The sequence below is a fragment of the Tamandua tetradactyla genome (genome assembly GCF_023851605.1).
Source record: "Tamandua tetradactyla isolate mTamTet1 chromosome 22 unlocalized genomic scaffold, mTamTet1.pri SUPER_22_unloc_1, whole genome shotgun sequence".
Lineage (NCBI taxonomy): Eukaryota > Metazoa > Chordata > Mammalia > Pilosa > Myrmecophagidae > Tamandua > Tamandua tetradactyla.
In genome coordinates this window covers 2,497,259-2,515,395 of record NW_027518251.1, presented here as the reverse complement: position 1 = coordinate 2,515,395, position 18,137 = coordinate 2,497,259, and the positions used below count along the sequence as shown (strand labels likewise).

The 18,137-nt window shown below is 38.6% G+C and overlaps 1 long non-coding RNA gene and 1 pseudogene across 5 annotated transcripts in view; one reads left to right on the top strand and one right to left on the bottom strand.

Annotated features, from left to right (window-relative positions):
• Positions 1 to 18,107, bottom strand: part of LOC143672914 (uncharacterized) — a 64,508-nt gene extending 46,401 nt beyond the window's left edge. For 2 of the 5 annotated variants that reach the window (XR_013170101.1, XR_013170103.1), the window contains exons 1-2: positions 17,953 to 18,107; positions 15,599 to 15,708 (exon numbers count right to left, since the gene is read on the bottom strand). This is a non-coding gene — a long non-coding RNA (uncharacterized LOC143672914). Of the gene's footprint in view, positions 1 to 490; positions 639 to 4,293; positions 4,434 to 15,598; positions 15,709 to 17,952 lie in introns of all 5 variants that reach the window. The other 3 variants (XR_013170102.1, XR_013170104.1, XR_013170105.1) reach the window with 3 other exon arrangements.
• On the top strand, positions 13,222 to 15,233 carry LOC143672881 (N-acetyltransferase ESCO2 pseudogene; annotated as a pseudogene).
• Positions 18,108 to 18,137: the final 30 nt, after the last annotated feature.

Here is an 18,137-nt window from a genome sequence, read left to right as displayed (position 1 = left end):
TGATTATATAATGACATACTTTCACAAAGTGACCATGTGTTTGTGAAACCTTGTGTCTGATGCTCCCTTTAGCTATGGTATAGACAGATGACTAAACATATGGATTAAAAATAAATAAATGGGGGAAAATGTTAAAATAAATTGAGTAGATTGAAATACTAGTGATCAATGAAAGGGAGTGGTAGGGGGTATAGAAAAAATAGGGGGAACAAAGGTTAAAATATATTGGATAGATGGAAATACTAATGGTCAATGAGAGGGACAGGTAAAGGATATGGCATGTATGAGTTTTTTCTTTTCTCTTTTTATTTTCGTTTTCTGGAGTGATGCAAATGTTCTAAGAAATGATCATGGTGATGAATATACAACTATGTGATGATATTGTGAGTCACTGATTATATACCAATAATAGAATGTTCATATGTTAAGAACGTTCATGTTTATGTGTTGTTATGTTTCATCACTAAAAATATATATGTTTTTAATTTACCATCATGCAGGACCCCAAATCTGCAGCCCTTGGAACTCACTGTCCCATAGAATCTTGGAATGCATCTTCCATAAACTCAAACTGGGCCATTGAATGCACAAACTAGACAGGGTGAGAGGAGCCCAGGGGCCAATCTGACTCAAGAACTCTGAGGAAAGACCAAGAAATATTAGAAATTGGCTTAAAGTACAATGAACACCAAGCATGCTTCACAGCTATCTCTTTGCAGATCTTGGGTAATCTTCCTGTGTTGAATGCTGGGTTTAACACATGATATTGGGTTTTCAGTAGGTAGGTTAAGAAGAGCTAGAGATTTGGAGCAAAACAGATATAGATTTTAATCCTAATGCCCTCAAGGGCTTGGTTGTAGTGGTAGTTAGGTTCAAGTGTCAACTTGGCCAGGTGAAGGTACCTAGTTTTGTTGCTGTGGACATGAGCTAATGGTATGTGAAGCTCATCTGTCATTAATTACATCTGCAGTCAGCTAGGAGGCATGCCTGATGCAATGAATGATGCTTGATTTAAGTGGCTTAAATTAGAGAGCTCAACATAGCACAGCCCAAGCAGCTCAGCATACCTCATCCCAGCACTCACAACTCAGCCCAGGCCTTTGGAGGTGCAGACAGGAATCACCAGGGCAAGTTGTTGCAACCCAGAGTCCTGGAGCAAAGGCCAGCAGAGAGCATCCTGTCTCTTCCCATGTAAGAAAGAACCTCAATTGAAAATTGGCAGCCTTTCCTCTGAAGAACTGTATTTTTAACTAAATAAATCCCCTTTAATTAAAAGCCAATCCATCTCTGCGGTGTTGCATTCTGACAGTTTTGGTAGACTAGAAGAGTTGTTTTACCTGAGAATATCACTTCACTGTTCTGAATCAGCTCTTATTTATATATTAATTTAATCAGTTATTTATACTTAATTCATATTTCTGATTCTTGTTTTATACCACTTTACAATAGAGCTATACAGACCACAATGTGCCTTTGTTTTTCAGTTCTATAAGCACCCCCATGAGGAAGTATTAATACTCTCCTTTCTCAAAACAGGAATCCTAGGCTTAAAAGCACAGGCCCTGGCCCCCACAGCAGCGCAGGACACACTTAGCACAAGCACTCTCCCCATAGCCCTGCCCTGTCCACAAATGATGCAGCACAATGTCACACATGCATATGTGCCTTCGTTATGAGGCTTCAGGGATGGGCTGCCTGCCCAGCACATGGGCAGAACATGCAGAATCCACAGCCACACAGTCCACACTGGTCCCCTGTCCCACCACTCCTCCCTTTTGAGCCTCATGCACACATACCTGGGGTCTCACTGTGGCATCTTCTAGCCTGCCCTCTGGGGCTGCCTGCACCAGTAACTCTGCAGGTCACTCCCTCCTTTGTCCCAGCCCTGATGTCTGCTTCCTCATCAGTGAGAACCAGGTTCCTGAAGTCACTGAAAAAATCTGGGAATGTCCCAGATTACCTCCCCCATGGCTTTAGGCCCATAAGGGGAGCCCATAAAATGGCAGAGAAGCACATGTGCAGAATACCCAGGAGGGCCACATTCTGTGCATGCACAATAAACCCAGGACTACATCGACCATCACCCTTCTGATCCACTTCTTCAAATGCCTGCTTGCTAATAAAGCCTATCTGTTATAAAACCATGGGAGAGGGTTGTTCTGTAAGTGATGGCATTTCCAGTGCCTCCCCATGCTTGTGTGTTGTACTTGGGCTCTGCCATCATAACTAAGTTCAATCCACAGTCCTTTATTGGATTCTGGTTTGAGAAAATAATCCCATAGGTGTGTCCAATGATTGTGGTAATATGAGTAAGAATGCAGTAAGAAAAAGTTTATTTAGTTTTAAGTATGCCTACTGAAGTGCTAAGGATTGAAACCTTACTGGTTTAAATATTATTTTAAAAGAAATATGAGAAAGCAGATACAGCTAACTGAAACTATTCAATATAAATAATGGTATGTGGTTGTGTATTTTTATGCTTCTCTTATTCTGTATTATTAAGAAATATTTTAAAAAAGAAGAAAGAAGTAAAATGAAGTGGGGTGTACTAGAAACACTGTGCCCTCTAGAAATAAAGATAGAAGGCATATTTCAATTATTTGTGAATATAGATGGGAAATTTAGTTAAAATACCAGAAAACAGAATCCAGTAATGCAATATGAAATGATATCTCTGCAAAGCAGAATTTGTTTTAAAAATGAAGAAAAATGATAAAGGGACCAAATCTTCCACTCTTCATTTCAAAGAATGAGACATAGACTGTGAGTGGGCACCATGAACATTGTCTTGTTTCAAGTGGAATTGGACTGAGATAGTCTAGAAGATAATAATTTATTCAAAGCCATTCTTTGGTTACTTCACTTATTCACCAGCATGTGCCAAACACTGACAGCCTGCAGACACCATTCTATGTCATGGAGAATCAATGCAGTTCTTGCCAATTCTAATTTGAGAATGAAGACAAATCATCCAAGAGAGGAACCATATACTCTGTGATCTCACATATATGAAATACCTAAAATGAGACTGAAAGTAGATTATAGGTTGGGGAATATTGCTTAATGGATGCATAGTTTGAAATGATGATAATGTTGGGATAGTGGATATTGGTGATGGTAGCACAATATTGTGAACATCATTAATCCTTTGAATTGTATACTTGCAAGTGGGTAAAAGGAGATATTTAAGTTGTGTATATGCTACTACAATAAAAAGTTTTTTCAAATGGAAATGGAGGGTAGTGCAACCATAGCTCAGTGGCATAATTCTAGCCTGCTATGCTGGAGCTGGGTTCAATTCTGAGAGCCTGACCATGCCAAAAAAAAAGAAATGAAAGTGCAATAATTATCAATAATTGAGACAACAGGCATAATCCAGGACTGTCCAGACAAAGTGGGATATTTGGTCATTTTAGGCATGCAGGGCCTTTGGCTAATCCTTTGTCCACTGACTCACCAACAATAAGACCTAGGTCTGTTCTCATATTTGGAATATTCAGAGGCCTCATCTGTGACCCAAGGAGTATATCAGTACCTACTGCAGAGATTCATCAAAGGGGATTATAAGAATCAGTGATGTAACACATTAGGCACTGAGAACAGTATGTTCTCATACTGTTGTATGTATGCAAATGCATACATTCATGGATATTTATTGCACTAACAAAATCAGCAACCATTCTAGAAATCTGTCAAATTTAGTTACTTTCATGCTTTGGATGATGGATATAGCTGTTAAAAGGATTGGTAGATCTAGGAGTGTGTTGCACCCATTTGTCTGGGGAGCGCTGCTTATATCCTCATCCTGCCATGAGCAACACCACCTCCTTTCACTTCCAAAAAAACCCTGGCTTGGATTTTTCATGAGATTTTTCCTATAGGGCTATATGTACAGGTATGGAATTATCTCTAAGAAAATGTAATTTCATAATTGAGCTGCACAATAATTTAAATAAAAAGCAAAATCTTGAAATGTGCAAGACATAGAATGTATAATGATACATGGGCTTATGCTTACATGTAAATTATACATCTATGGAAGGAGACACAAGAAACTGATAAGTGATGTCTAAGAGTGGAATAGAGCTGAAGGTCCAAGCAGTGGGATAGGAAGGAGACTTACCATTAATTTTGCATTCTTTTCAAGTTTCATTTGTTTGTTTAGCTATAAGTTAACTGTCACAGAATATATGATAGTAATGGCAATAATAATAATAATAATAATAATAATAATAATAATAATAATAATAAAGATTATGGGGAAGTTCTGCAACAGAAGTTGGAAGTACTGGCCTTTCTCTGTAGTCCCAGTTATAAATCCTCCTTCAATCCATTCACAGTCAGTAGACCATGGCTGGGTTCCATCTGATACATTAGATCTGCCTTTCATCAGTTGCTGCAAAGTGGCCTTTGTAGCAAGACTCAGAATTTCCCTGCAGGATAGGAAATGTGCAACTGGTGACAAAGAGTTTGGGGAAATTAGAATTCTCTGCAGAAAACTACTTGACAGTTTCTCAACAAACTATACTTAGATTTATTATATGACCTAGAAATTTGACTTCAAAACAAAAATGGTAGAGGTACACAAACACTTTTACACAAATGCTCACAGCAACACTATTATAATAGCTAAAAGATAGAAACAACTGATGAATGGATAAATAAAATGAGATGTATAAATACAATGAAGAATTATTTGGCCATAAAAAGGAACGAAGTACTGATACATGCTAGAGTGTGGATGAAACGTGAAAACATGCTAAGTGAAAGAAGTCAAACATAAATGGCCACATATTATATGAATCAATTAACATGAAATACTCAAAATAGTTAAATCTATAAGACAGAAAATAAACTAGTGGTTGGGAGGGGTTGGGGAGGGAAAAAGAGATGGAAAGAAGAAATTGCTCCATGGGTATCGGGACACATAGAGTAGATGATACTCTATGCAGGGAGATAAAGGATGAAGAAACTTCTAGAGTTTGGAGTAGAGTAACTACATGCATATTAGGAAGCCTGGGGCAGAGTCAGATTGAGGAAGAAGTCCAAGATTTATTGTTTAGTATGTGATGCATTATGTGGGGCCCTCCAGTCACTGGCAGTGAGCAGGTTATTGCCTTCTTCCTGGGCTTTGGGCAGGTCTTTAGGCTCTCAGTCAGTTCCCTCCCCAGGAGGTGCATGGCTGCTGAGAAAGCACCATCAAACATGCCTACGGAGCTGCTGCGTGCTGAGGCCATGTGACAAGTGACTGTGTTCAGGGGGCCACCCCATTCCACTGCTCCCAGATCCCATTCTTCCCTCACCCCCTGTGGTGGGATGTGGCTGCCCCTACCCAAATGAGGAAAGACTGCTGTCTGTACAGTTTTGTCTCTACTGTCCTGACACCTCCACACACACCACTAGATCACTGGAAAGGCAGAGAGGGAAGAGAGCATTAAAAGAACATTTTTTTCTCCATCTTAGGATCTAAGTGCTTTATTGAGAGATTCATCAACTGGGTAGCAACCCATTCAGAAAGTAGAAGGGAGCTCAACTGAGATAGTGGAAAAGTTATGCTTAAATAGTGAGGATGAGGAAGCAAGTGAAGAAATGCTCTGATGGGCTGGCTTTCCTTTTCTACTTTACCTAGGGGAGAGGATCTTCCACAGTGGAGTGGGGAGCAGCAGGTATACAGTGACTGATGTGGTGGGCTCCTCCATTCTGATAGCTCTCTCTCCTGGACCACAACTGGCTTATCACCAGTTGTTGCTTGTCTGTAATTCTGTAGGATATATTTCCTTGTTCCATATTCTCAGAGAGCCCCTGGAGGTGAATTGTTTTTGTCTTCTGGAACATCCTCTCTCAAAAAGGGCCCCCAGTGCAGGCAACCATTTCATTTTATTTAACAGTGAGAATGGAGCTAAGTTATCACTGCCCTGGGGGACACTGTGACAAGCAATGACTGTGATGACTACAGTTGGCCAGGGTGATGCCAGTTGCCCTGCTGTTAGTGCCCTGAGTAAATGGCTGTGTTAACAAACTAAAGGAAACATACATCATCTCAAAAGATGCAGAACAAAGACCCATAAATGCAGAAAATGCATTTAGCAAAATTTGATTTCCAAACCCTGCCCTGATCAAGAGGGCAGAGAGAAAAGCTTCAGGGTTCTCTCCTCCCATAGAAAATCTGAACAGTCAGTAAAAACTTGCAGAGATATCTTTCTCAAAGCCCAGAAAACATTTAAAAGATTTCATAACAGGATGAGTGCTGAATGAAGAGAATGGCAACTTAAAAATGGTAGGATCTCAGGGCACCCTGATTAGCCCCTCCCCCAACCTTTCTCTACCTCATTCCTAGACTTGGTTCTGTGGTAGCAACATAACCGTCCTGCATAAACTTGGAACAAGTATTCTGTGCCAAACTTCTGGTAGCAGCCTTAGGGACTGAATAAGGACACCTGATGCAGACTCACCATTTCAGAACTTGCCCTGTATGTAGAAGGCAGTTCTCAGAACTCTTCTACAGAAAGCTGTAGAATAGTCAATTTGTGGCTGCTGGGATAAAGGATTGCTAGCTTCAGGACATACAATACAATGCCTGGGACCATACGCACACTGCTTTCTAGGTTAGAGGGGACATTCATATCTTTGTAAATGGGAGACTTCCTTGGACCACAAGCACATGCCCAAGGCAAGAATAATGAATAGACAGGATAAGGGAAGCCACTCAACTTTGGCCTTGAGCTATTCTCTAAATCCACTGTATGGATAAACCCAAAGGAAAGCACCAGAACAAGTTATCCTGCAAAGTCAAGGAAAGCTCTGTGATAACAAGAGCTGATATAATTTAGACAGCTCAGAACCTAAATTCTAGCCATAACACATTAAAATACCAAAATGTCCAAGTTTCAACAAACAATTAGAAAACATACAAAGAGGGACTTCCGGAGAAGATGGCAGCTTAGTAAGATGTGCGGATCTTGGTTCCTCCTCCAGAACAGCTGCTGGGGGACTGGAGACGATACAGAGCAGCTCCTGGAGCTGCAACGGATATCAAGAAGACAGCGTACCCCATCCTGGAATGGCTGACTGGCTGTGAGAACCCACTCCGGTGAGATCGCCGAGGGGCGGGGGCTTACCCAGGCCGGGGCGGCGAGCGGCTGGAGTCCCTCCCTTCCTCCTTTCCGGGCCAGCTGGGGGAATTGGACAGGCGGTCCCCTCAGGCCATGGCAGCTGGTGCGCCCCCCACGTGTGGCCCCCTGGACCAACTGGGAAAATTGGATCGGAGATCCCCAGGCTGTGGAGAACGGTGACCCGGGTCCCTTCCAAGCACATGACTTCCCGGTCTGGCTGGGAACGGAACACTCTCCTGGGCCGCAGCAGCTGGTGTACTACCGCCACGCTTGGCGCCCTGGCCAACTAGGAGATTCAGACGGGCGCTCTCCCAGGCTGCAGGGGCTGGCGACCCTCCCCATGTTCGGATCCCTGGGCCGGCTGGCACACTTCCAGGCCACTTTGGCTGGCGAGCCTCCCCCACGGCGAGAGTTTTCCAGGGTTGGAGGACCCACAGCACCTTTTACTGCATGTAATAACATAGATGGACCTAGAGAACATTATGCTGAGTGAGTCTAGCCAAAAACTAAAGGACAAATACTGTATGGTCCCACTGATGTGAACCAACATTTGAGAATAAACTTGGAATATGTCATTGGTAACAGAGTCCAGCAGGAGTTAGAAATGGTAAGATAATGGGTAATTGGAGCTGAAGGGATACAGACTGTGCAACAGGACTAGATGCAAAAACTCAAAAATGGGCAGCACAATAATACCTAATTGTAAAGTAATCATGTTAAAACACTGAATGGAGCTGCATCTGAGCTATTGGTATTTTTTTTGTCTGTCTGTCTTTTTTTTTTTTGTACTATTATTATTTTTTTATTTTTTCTCTATATTAACATTCTATATCTTCTTCTGTTGTTTTTCTAGTTCTTCTTCTAAATCAATGCAAATGTACTAAGAAATGATGATCATGCATCTATGTGATGATGTTAAGAATTACTGATTGCATATGTAGAATGGAATGATTTCTAAATGTTGGTTTAATTTCTTTTTTTTCTTTAATTAATAAAAAAAAAGAAAACATACAAAGAAACAGGAAACAATGGCTTAGGCAAAGGAGAAGATTAAAACATTAGAAACCATCCATGAGGAGGACTGGGCCTGGGATATACCAGACAAGATTTCAAGAAACCAGTTCTAAATTTGCTCAAAGAGCTGAAAAAAAGTATGGACAATGAGCAAAGGAAATCAGGAAAAGACTAACAAAAGGAGAATATCCATAGAGAGATGAAAATTATGACAAGGAACCAAACAGAACTGAAGAACAAAATAACAGAAATTTAAACATTCCCTAGAGGTGTTCCAGAACAGATGGGGCTGGCAGAAGAAACAATTAATGAATGTGAAGATAAGGTAATTGAAATCATTCAGTCTGAGAAAAGAAAGAATAAAGAATGAAGAAAAGTGAGCAGAGCCTGAGGAACCTGTGGGACACCACAAAGCAAACCAATATCCACATTGTGGTAGTCCAGAAGAAAAGAAAAGGGGAAGAGAGACTACTGAAAAAATAATATATTAAAACTTCCCAAATTTAATGAACATATGAATATACACATCCAAGATGCCCAACAAATTCCAAACTGCATAAGCCAAAATAGATCCATGCTGTGACTATTATAATCAAACTGCCAAATGCAAAGGAAAAAGAGAATTCTGAAAGCCACAAAAGAGATGCAATACATCACACAAAAGGGAGCCTAAGTAAGATTAAGTGCCAGTTTCTCACTGGAAACCATGAAGCAAGAAGGCAATGGGATGACATATTTAACATTTTGAAAGCATAAAATTGTCAACCAAGAATTCTTCATCTGGAAAAAGTCCTTAAATAAAGAGGGAGAGATTAAAACATTCCCACATAAGCAAAAGTAAAAAATTCATCACCACTAGATGGCCCTATAAGAGATCCTACAGAAAGGAAAGCACTAGGCAATAGATTGTAGCTGTATCCAGAAATAAAATCTCCAGTAAGGGTAAAACACAGGTAAGTATAAAAACCAGTATTAATGTATTTTTGGTTTGTAACTATTTTTTTACTTTCTACAGCATCTAAAAAGCAAATGCATAAAATTTAATGATCAATCATGACTTGGGACTTGAATAAACATGATCTATTGCAAGAATTACAGAAAGATTGGAGGACAGAGAGAAAAAGGAAGTTTGTGTATACTATTTAAGTTGAATTGGAATCAAAGCACACAAGATTGTTATACATTTACGATGTTAAATTTAAGATCTATGTTAACTGTAAAAAATACATACAAGAATACACAAGGTCATAATAGAGTCAAATTTAGAGTACAGGTGTCTAGGGGTGGGGGAATGGAGAGTTAATGCATAATGGGTGTACAGTTTCTATCTGGGAGTTGGAAAGTTTTAGTAAGGGAAGGTGGTGAGGGTACCACAATATTGTGAATGTGATTAATCCCACTGAATATGTTGGGGAGTGGTTAAAATGGAAAGCTTATGCTCTACAGTGTTTTCACAATTTAATAAAAGAAATAGGAACTAAACAGACAGTAACAATTAAATTCAATATGTGATCCTAGATGTGGTCTAACTGGAGATGAGAAAAGGCTCAAAGGATATATGAAAAAAATAGAACACAGAGTGTAAGCTTTATATCAATATTAATTTTCTTGAACTTGCTAATTGTACTTCAGGTGGTTATGTAAATTAATACCTTTACTTTTAGGAAATGCACATGTTGCAGAAAATGGACTAAAAAATAGACAGGCAGAGTGACAGAGATGGAGAGATAGACGGAGTTATAAACAGAATGATACACAAATGTGGCAAAATATTAAAATTAGAGGATCTGGATATCTGGGGGATGGGATTAGTCAAAGTTCTCTGTATGGAATTTTTATATTTTGTAACTGTTCTGTAAATGTGAACATATTTCAAAATAAAACATTTTTTAATTTAATATTCCCTCATGATAAAAACCCACAACAAAATAAGCAAAAGAAAGGAACTTCTTTAACCAGATAAAAGGCATTTACCAAAAAACTCTATATCTAATATCATATTTAATGCTGAGTGGCTGAATTTTTACCCCTAAGGTAAGGAGAAAAGTAAAGATGCACACTTGCAGCACTTCTATTCAACATCATACTGAAAATCCTAGCCAGTGAAATAAGTAAGGGAAAAAAGTACACATATTGGAATGGAGGAAGTAAAATCCTACCCAGTGAAATAGATAAAAGAAAACAAAGCATACAGATTAGAAAGGAAAAGGTAAAACTATATGCTTATAGATTATATTTAATGATGAGGGAAATCCTAAGGAATCTTCCAAACAACTCCTGGAACTAATAAGTGAATTCACCAAAGTCAAAGAATTTGAGATTAGTGTTTTTAAACAGTGAACAGTATTTCTATACACTAACAAAAACAAGTATAATTTACAAGAGCAGCAAAAGAAATCAAGTACTTAAGTATTAATAGAACTAAATACATGCATGATCAATATATAGAAAACTACCAAACAATTTTAAAAGGAATTAAAGAAGACCTAAATATATGGAGAGATACTTATGTTCATGGTTTGGAAGATTCTGAATAAATCAAAATTTAAAACTTTCATTCTCTTAGAGATACTGTTGAATGAAAAGAGAAGCCACAAATAGTGAGGAAATATTTGCAAATCACAAATTTGACAATGTATGCATATTCAGTACATAAAAGGAACTCTCAAAACTCAACAGTAAGAAAAATGATATTTAATAAATGGACAAAAGATTTGAACAGGTACTTACAAAAGAAGCCAAATGGATAGCAAATAAGCACACAAAAATATGTTCAATGCCATTCTTTTTTTAAAAGTACTTAGCTGGGGGGTGCAAGAGTAGTTCAGTAGTAGAATTCTCACCTGCCAAGCTGGAAACCAGGGTTCAATTCCTGGCTCACACACTTCACCCCAACAAAACAAAGCAAAACATGTAAACAAAGAAAAATCAAAACAAAAAATTCAATAAATGGTGTTGCAATAACAGGATACTCACATGGAAAAGAATGAAATGTAACCCCCACCATACAAAATACAAAATCAAAAAAAAATAAAAAATAAAGTCAAATTTTTAAAAAGTACTTAGACAAAACAGACAGACTTGCCTTAAAGATCTGAAAAATTAACAGGTGAATTTTCAACAATATATCAAAATTCCAGCAGCCCAAATTTGCAGAAATGGAAAAGCCAATCACCAAATTTAATTGGAAGAGTAACAGGCTCTGAATAGCCAAAAACAACTTGAAGAAGAAGAATGAGGTTGGAGGACTCATGCTTCCTGTCTTTAAAGCATACTACAAAGCTACAATGGTTAAAACAACATGGAATTGGCACAGGGATAGGCATATTGACCAGTGGAATCAAATTGAAAGTTCAGAAATAGACCCTCATATCTATGTCCAAAGATTTAATATCCAGAGTATATTAAGAGATCCTATAACTCAAAAATAAAAAGACAAACAACCCATTTCAAAAATAGGCAAAAGACTTGAATAAACATTTCTCCCAAGAAGATATACAAAAGGCTAAAACTGCACATGAAAAAATGTTCAACATCACTAGTTATTAGGGAAATGCAAATCAAAATCACAATGAGATATCATTTCACACCCACTAGAATGGCTACTATTAAAAAAACAGTAACAGAAAACTTAAAGTGTTGGAGAGGGTGTGGAGAAATAAGAACACTCATTCATTGCTGATGGGAATATAAAATGGTGAAGCTGCTATAGAAGACAGTTTGGCAGTTTTTCAGGAAGTTAAACTGAGAATTACTATATGACCTAGCAATCCCACTGCAAGGTATACCCAGAAGAACTGAAAGCAGGGACTCAATCAGATATTTGCATATCAATATTTCACAGTGTCATTATTCACAATTGCCAAAAGATGGAAGCAGCCCAAGTGTCAATCAACTGATGAACTAGTAAACAAAATGGGTGTATACACACATGGTGGAGTATTTGTCAGCCATCAAAAGGCATGAAGTCCTGATACATGTGACAACATGGATGAAACTGAGGACACTATGCTGAGTACAATAAGCCAGACACAAAAAGACAAATATTGTATGATCTTGCTGATAGAAACTGTTACAAACAAACTCACAGAGTTAGAATCTAGATTACAGGTTACCGGGTAACCTAAATCTAACATATAATCTATATCTAGATTATAACATATAATTTATGTTTAGATTATAACTAAATCTAGAGTATATATATATATATATATATATATATATATATACACCATAATCTATACCTACAGCTAACCTATAATCTATATCTAGACTATAAATCTATATCTAGATCTAGATTACCATAGATTGTGGTTAGATAATAAGGAGTTGATGCTTAATTTGTACAGAACTTCTATTTAGGTTGACTATAAAGATTTGGAAATGGATGGTGATTGTAATCAAGAAGTTAGGATTTAAGGGATGATTATGGTTACTGAATAAATATATAGTAATTCCTTTTTGCTTTCAGGTGTATTGGAATAGTCAGAGGGAAATAGCTGAAATCATTACCCAACTAACTTGATCCCTGATAAAGATTGTATGGCCTTTATTTTGTACCCTTGTGATTGTAAAAACCTTGTGATTAACCTTCACTTGGACCCATTTATCCATTTTTCTGATTTCAAGTCCTGTGATTTATAAAGACAACCCCTAATGTTTACTAATGAAGGGTCTTGAGCCAGATCAGAAGTAATCTACCCAAAGTCCAAAGTTATCTTGATAGCCAAAACTGAATCAAACCAAAATGGGCCCACCTGACATGTACAGTAGCTTAGATTCCAACTTACAAGTCTCCTATATTTCATTATAAATACTAAAAATCATGCCCAGCATATTAAGGCCACCAGTTTCTTACATATGTTCTGTGACTAAGCATGTAATCAATCTGTGCATGATGAATAATTAGATCACCTCTAATTACATCAGCTTGTGCCATGGTGCTCATTATCCTAAAACCCACCCATTTTTTGACAGTATAAATCAGAAGTACTACAATATACTTTTTCTCTCTTTGAAACCCAGGCATCTCAGAAATTGGTCGTTTGCTGCATTGGGCAAAAGAATCCACTGCCTTTGTCCAGTAACAGCGATGATGATAGCATGTTATTGTGAGTGTGGTTAACAGCACTGAATTTTATGGGTGAATGTGGTTAAAATGGGAAACTTTATGTTGTATACATTACAAGAATAAAAAGTAGAAGATCAAAGATCAGACTGCATAACACAGTGAACCATACTGTAGACCATGGACTATAGTTCATTGTACAAGTTTAAGCATGTTTGTTCATGAATTATAACAAATGTACAATTAATACAAGGTGTTAACAACAGTGTGGGATATGGAAAAAATGTACTTAATGTAAATGATGAACGATAGTTAATATTACTATTTTAATAATCTTTCATCAATTCTAACAAAGCTAACTACTATTTAAAAAGAAGTACAATTACAAAAAAGTGCTATCATCAATTCTAACAAAAGTTTCACACTAATGCAATGTTTTGGTGGTGGGATGGTACACTGGAATCCTGTACTTAAGCATGATTGTTCTGTAAACTCACAACTTCTCTAATAAAAAAAGCAAAATAAAAACCGTAAGGGAAGTGTCCTGGCTCTGAGTCACAGGTGTTCAACTTAGAAGATGGCAGCTTTCCCAATGAAAAGGAAATAATATTCTTCAAGCTGTGATCATCTGTTATCAGATATTCCATCAAAGAAATTAATTTTGGACTTTTCTGAAAATATATTTCAATGACCTAATAAAAAGCACATTCTCCAAAGCAGTGACAAAAATGAAGAAGAGGTGCATTGTTTTCAACAAGGCCACTTCATTTCAAGTCTGATTTATACGTAATTTCCAACAACTAAAAAAATAGATTTCCATCTGCAAATCAAAGTTCACCATTTAAACCTGCTGTGTCCACTCTACCCTTTTACAACAAAGATAAGTCGTACTTCAATCCATTACAGAGAAAGCTGGTAAAAGAGAGTAGACCCACTTGTCTAAAAACTAATAATGAAGATAAACTTTTACCTAGCATGATGAAAAAAAACACAGGTAAAACCTATCTGGTCCAAGGAGATGAACAAAGAAACACAGAAGAGTTTAACTGCTAAGTGCCAACCAAACTATAAGGGCATCAAGCCTGTGTCAAAGAATTCTAAAAATTTCTCACAAAATAGAGTGACCTCTGAGCCATCTGTGGAGAAAGAGAATAATTGTTATTCATCTATAAATAATCTGAATGCTCCTTGAGTTCTAAGCCAAAAAATAAAACAAATTACACTCCAGGGTGGAGCAACATTTTTTGTTAATAGAAAAAAATCCTCTTTCAAGAAATTGTCTGTGGAAAATAAATCATTACTGGAATTTACCCAAAAGAATAAATCAAAAGTGACTGAAGATTCTGATTTAGAGACTGTCAGTGAAAGAAAAACTTTTATGACAAGGCAAGTACCAGAGTGCTTGTTTGCTAGGAAAGGAACTGACCATTGAGCTATTGAGTTCAAGAAGTAAAAATGAAGAAAAATTAATGAAGGATTCATCAGTTCCTTCAAGAGAATGTAAACTTGATGAAAGTAAGCATTTTCTTTCAAAGGATCCTCCTAGTGAAAGCAAGAAAACAGTTTCTTCTGAGTCCAGTGTCTATCCCATCTTCAGTGTGCCTTCAGTCAATACAAAAAAAGCCTCTAGCTGAAGAACAAGTCTTCTGTGGGATCCATCATATCTGCTAACTTCTTGAAACAGACCAATATGCAGAAAAATACCAGACACAGAAATAAAAAAAGTAAAGACCATCATAGATGCAGGTCAGAAATATTTTTGAGCTACTATGTATAAGTCTTGTGGCATGATCTATACAGCTAATCCTGAAGATGATCTGCAGCATGTTCAGCAGAGACTTCTGGAAGTAATCAAATATAAGAATTCACAAAAGGGTGTGCAACAAAAAGTGTTTCCTCCAACCCTTCTACTATCCTCACATCCTCCTCCAAACACCCAGTTCCCATCTCTGGAGGTATCCAACATTAACAGTTTTCCCTGTATATTTTCCAAAGATATACTCTGTATACATAAGAAAGTATCATCACATGATTTTTAACCTTTTTATGGTGTATCTTGCTACACAAAAAATTAAAAATTTTTACATAAAAAAACATAAGGAAAGAATAGTGTCACTGCCTTGCTTTATGCCCAACAGCAGCAATCTATTCATCGCTGCTTTTGCACCATTAAAACAAATGTCAACAATTAGCATCTTCATATTACAAAAATGATCTTGACCTCACAGAACTCTGGAAAGGTTCCTGGGGACTAGAGACCACACATTGGGAATTACTGGCTATTTAAACAATACTTTCACTGAAGGTGATTTTTAACTATTTTCACTTTTATGGGCATTCTTTCATAAAATTTACTAAAATATACACACATACTATGATACAAAATGAGGGTTAAACAACTCACCTGGAATTTACTCATTTCTGATGCTCCAGGGAAAAGGTAGAAACTATGAAGCCAGGGAAGGGGAAGCTGACAGGAGTCATAGGACCTTATCTTGCAGCTCCAGAAACCACCTATGAGAAATTTCCATACATTTTTCTAAAGAATAAACCTTTGGAAAAAATATCTTTGACTTTTCATATGCAATTAAGAAGGGCCATGATGAATGTTCATCTCTCCATGGGTGACTCTGACATAATCTTGATGAATCTGGACATTTTTATTGAATAAATTGAAGCATTTACTTCCTGCTGTTTGCTTTAAAAATTATGTCTGTTTATAGTAAATAACATGAAAGAATTTAAAATATAAATATCGAATAATTAGTTAAGCAAAGTGTATAATATATCCAATGATGGAACCATACACTGATATTACAAATGATATTGAAGAGAAATAGTCATTGACATGGAATGATTTTGAGGTTACATGCCAGAACAATTTTTCCTGTTAATATACTAAATTTCACAAGCTTAGAACGTCTTTTGAAAGCTCTCAACAATGAGATGTTTCTTCTCCCTAAACTGCAGATTCTCAAAATCGCTTTTACAAAAAGGTTGTTTTAACTTCAGTATGATAAACAACAGTGGACCTGGAGACTTCAGGTCTACCTCAGCTTCCACAACTCAGGAACCTAGAGACTTAGTTTCAATTTTATGATTTTTAAAATAAGGAGGAATTAGATAACTTTGAATACATTTTCATGTACCATCCTGATATTATGTCTTTGCCACAAATCTAATACAGTGTTCTGGAATTCACTGTCCCCTCAAACCATGAGTTGGGCCTTGTGTAAAATTTAATTAGGCCTTAATGAACTCTCATGTGACCATCTACTCTGCTGACAGTGGCAAAAACCTAACTTCTACTAAAATAACAACTGGGCACCATAATCCCAAATTGGCAACTTCTTCTATGTTGCAAAAACAACTAGATGCCATGAACCTGAAATCCACACATGAGCAGAAACCAGCCTGGGGCTTTTACACAAAGACTAATAGGAAACCCAGATAGCAGCAGCCAGTCAGAAGCATTACATCACTTTCATAACATGGAGCATGGATGAGTCCCTGTTTTCATCTTTAAGAAAAGTCCCATTTTTCCTCTCCAACCTTGGCCTGAATAGGTTCTCTAGTAAAACTTAATGCTGAGTGCTCAATTTGTGGTTTCAATTTACCTTGTTCTCTTTAACTGTCCTTTGAGACCAGGTTGGGGGATGAAGGAGGAAGGATGTTAATTTACCTTTTGACCCCTGGGTTCTGAGGAGGTAAGATTAGCTCACTACACTCCATAATTCTGACCCAGTGGTGCTCAGGAATAAAGACTGTGTGTTTTAGTGTGGAAAAGGGGATGGACTATAGAATATAACAATGAAAATCTAATTCCCTATTATCTGCTTATGTGGTAATTCTGGGCAAATCACTTTCTCTTTCTGAACTTTTAGCTGCTTTATTAAAATGGAGACAGTGACACCAATCCAAAGGATGGTTGTGTGGTTAAATGGGCCAACAATGAAAAGAATATTATGCTTTGCAATAAAAGCAGCTCCCCTCTGAGAATTTATCACACTTTATATATTACCCTATTTAATACAGAGCATGACGAAGGTTATTTGTTGGTGGTACATGGGATAAAATAGACTCAATTAAAAGATGAGTATCTGAGGCTTGCAGAGATTCAGCTGCCCACTTTCTGGCAGCCGTTGGCTTTGGCCCAAAGTCTCTCCAGCACTAAACCTGACGTCTAAGCAGCAGCACCGAGACCTGCTGCGCCGACGTGGTGTGGAGGGTCCATGCCCTGTGCGGCCTCCCCAGGTCTTCACCTGTCTGCCCGGCAGCAGCGCATGAAACCTCCAGAGAAGGAAGGGTCCCGACCCTCCTCAGACTCCGCCCCAGGCTCTTCCCAGGAGGTCGTGTGGACACATTCCATGACCCTCCCTTGACCCCGGCCCGAGGCCCATCCCAGGCTGCACACTGACCCTTTCCCGACCCTACCCTGACCCCGGCCCGAAGTCCTCCCAAGGCAGCACCCTAACCCTTTCCTGACCCTCTCCTGACCCCACCCGAGGCCCTCCCCAGGCTACATCTTAACCCTTCCCCGACCCTCTCCGGAACCTGGCCCAAGGCCCTCCTCAGGCTGCGCCCTACGCCTTTCTCGACCTTCCCCTGACCCCCTACCCGGCCCCTCCCAAGGCCGTGACCTGACCCTTTCCCGACCCCTGGAGATGGTGGCAGCTCCCAAGGCCCAACTCCACCCAGTTGCTGAGACCCCGCTGTCCCCGCCTTGGCCTGACACCCGCAGAGCGACCTTGGACATACCTGCAGGGGCTTGGCCTCCCCTCGCGACCTGCACCAAGCACCGCTCCTGCCTCTGCTCCTGCGAGGAATCCCGAGGCTCTGCCACCTGCTGTGGAGACACAGTCTAGGACAGCCAGAGTGTGGGCAATGGCTGCACATGCGCACAGCGCCTGGGACAGGACACGCGCTATTTTGTTGATGTCACA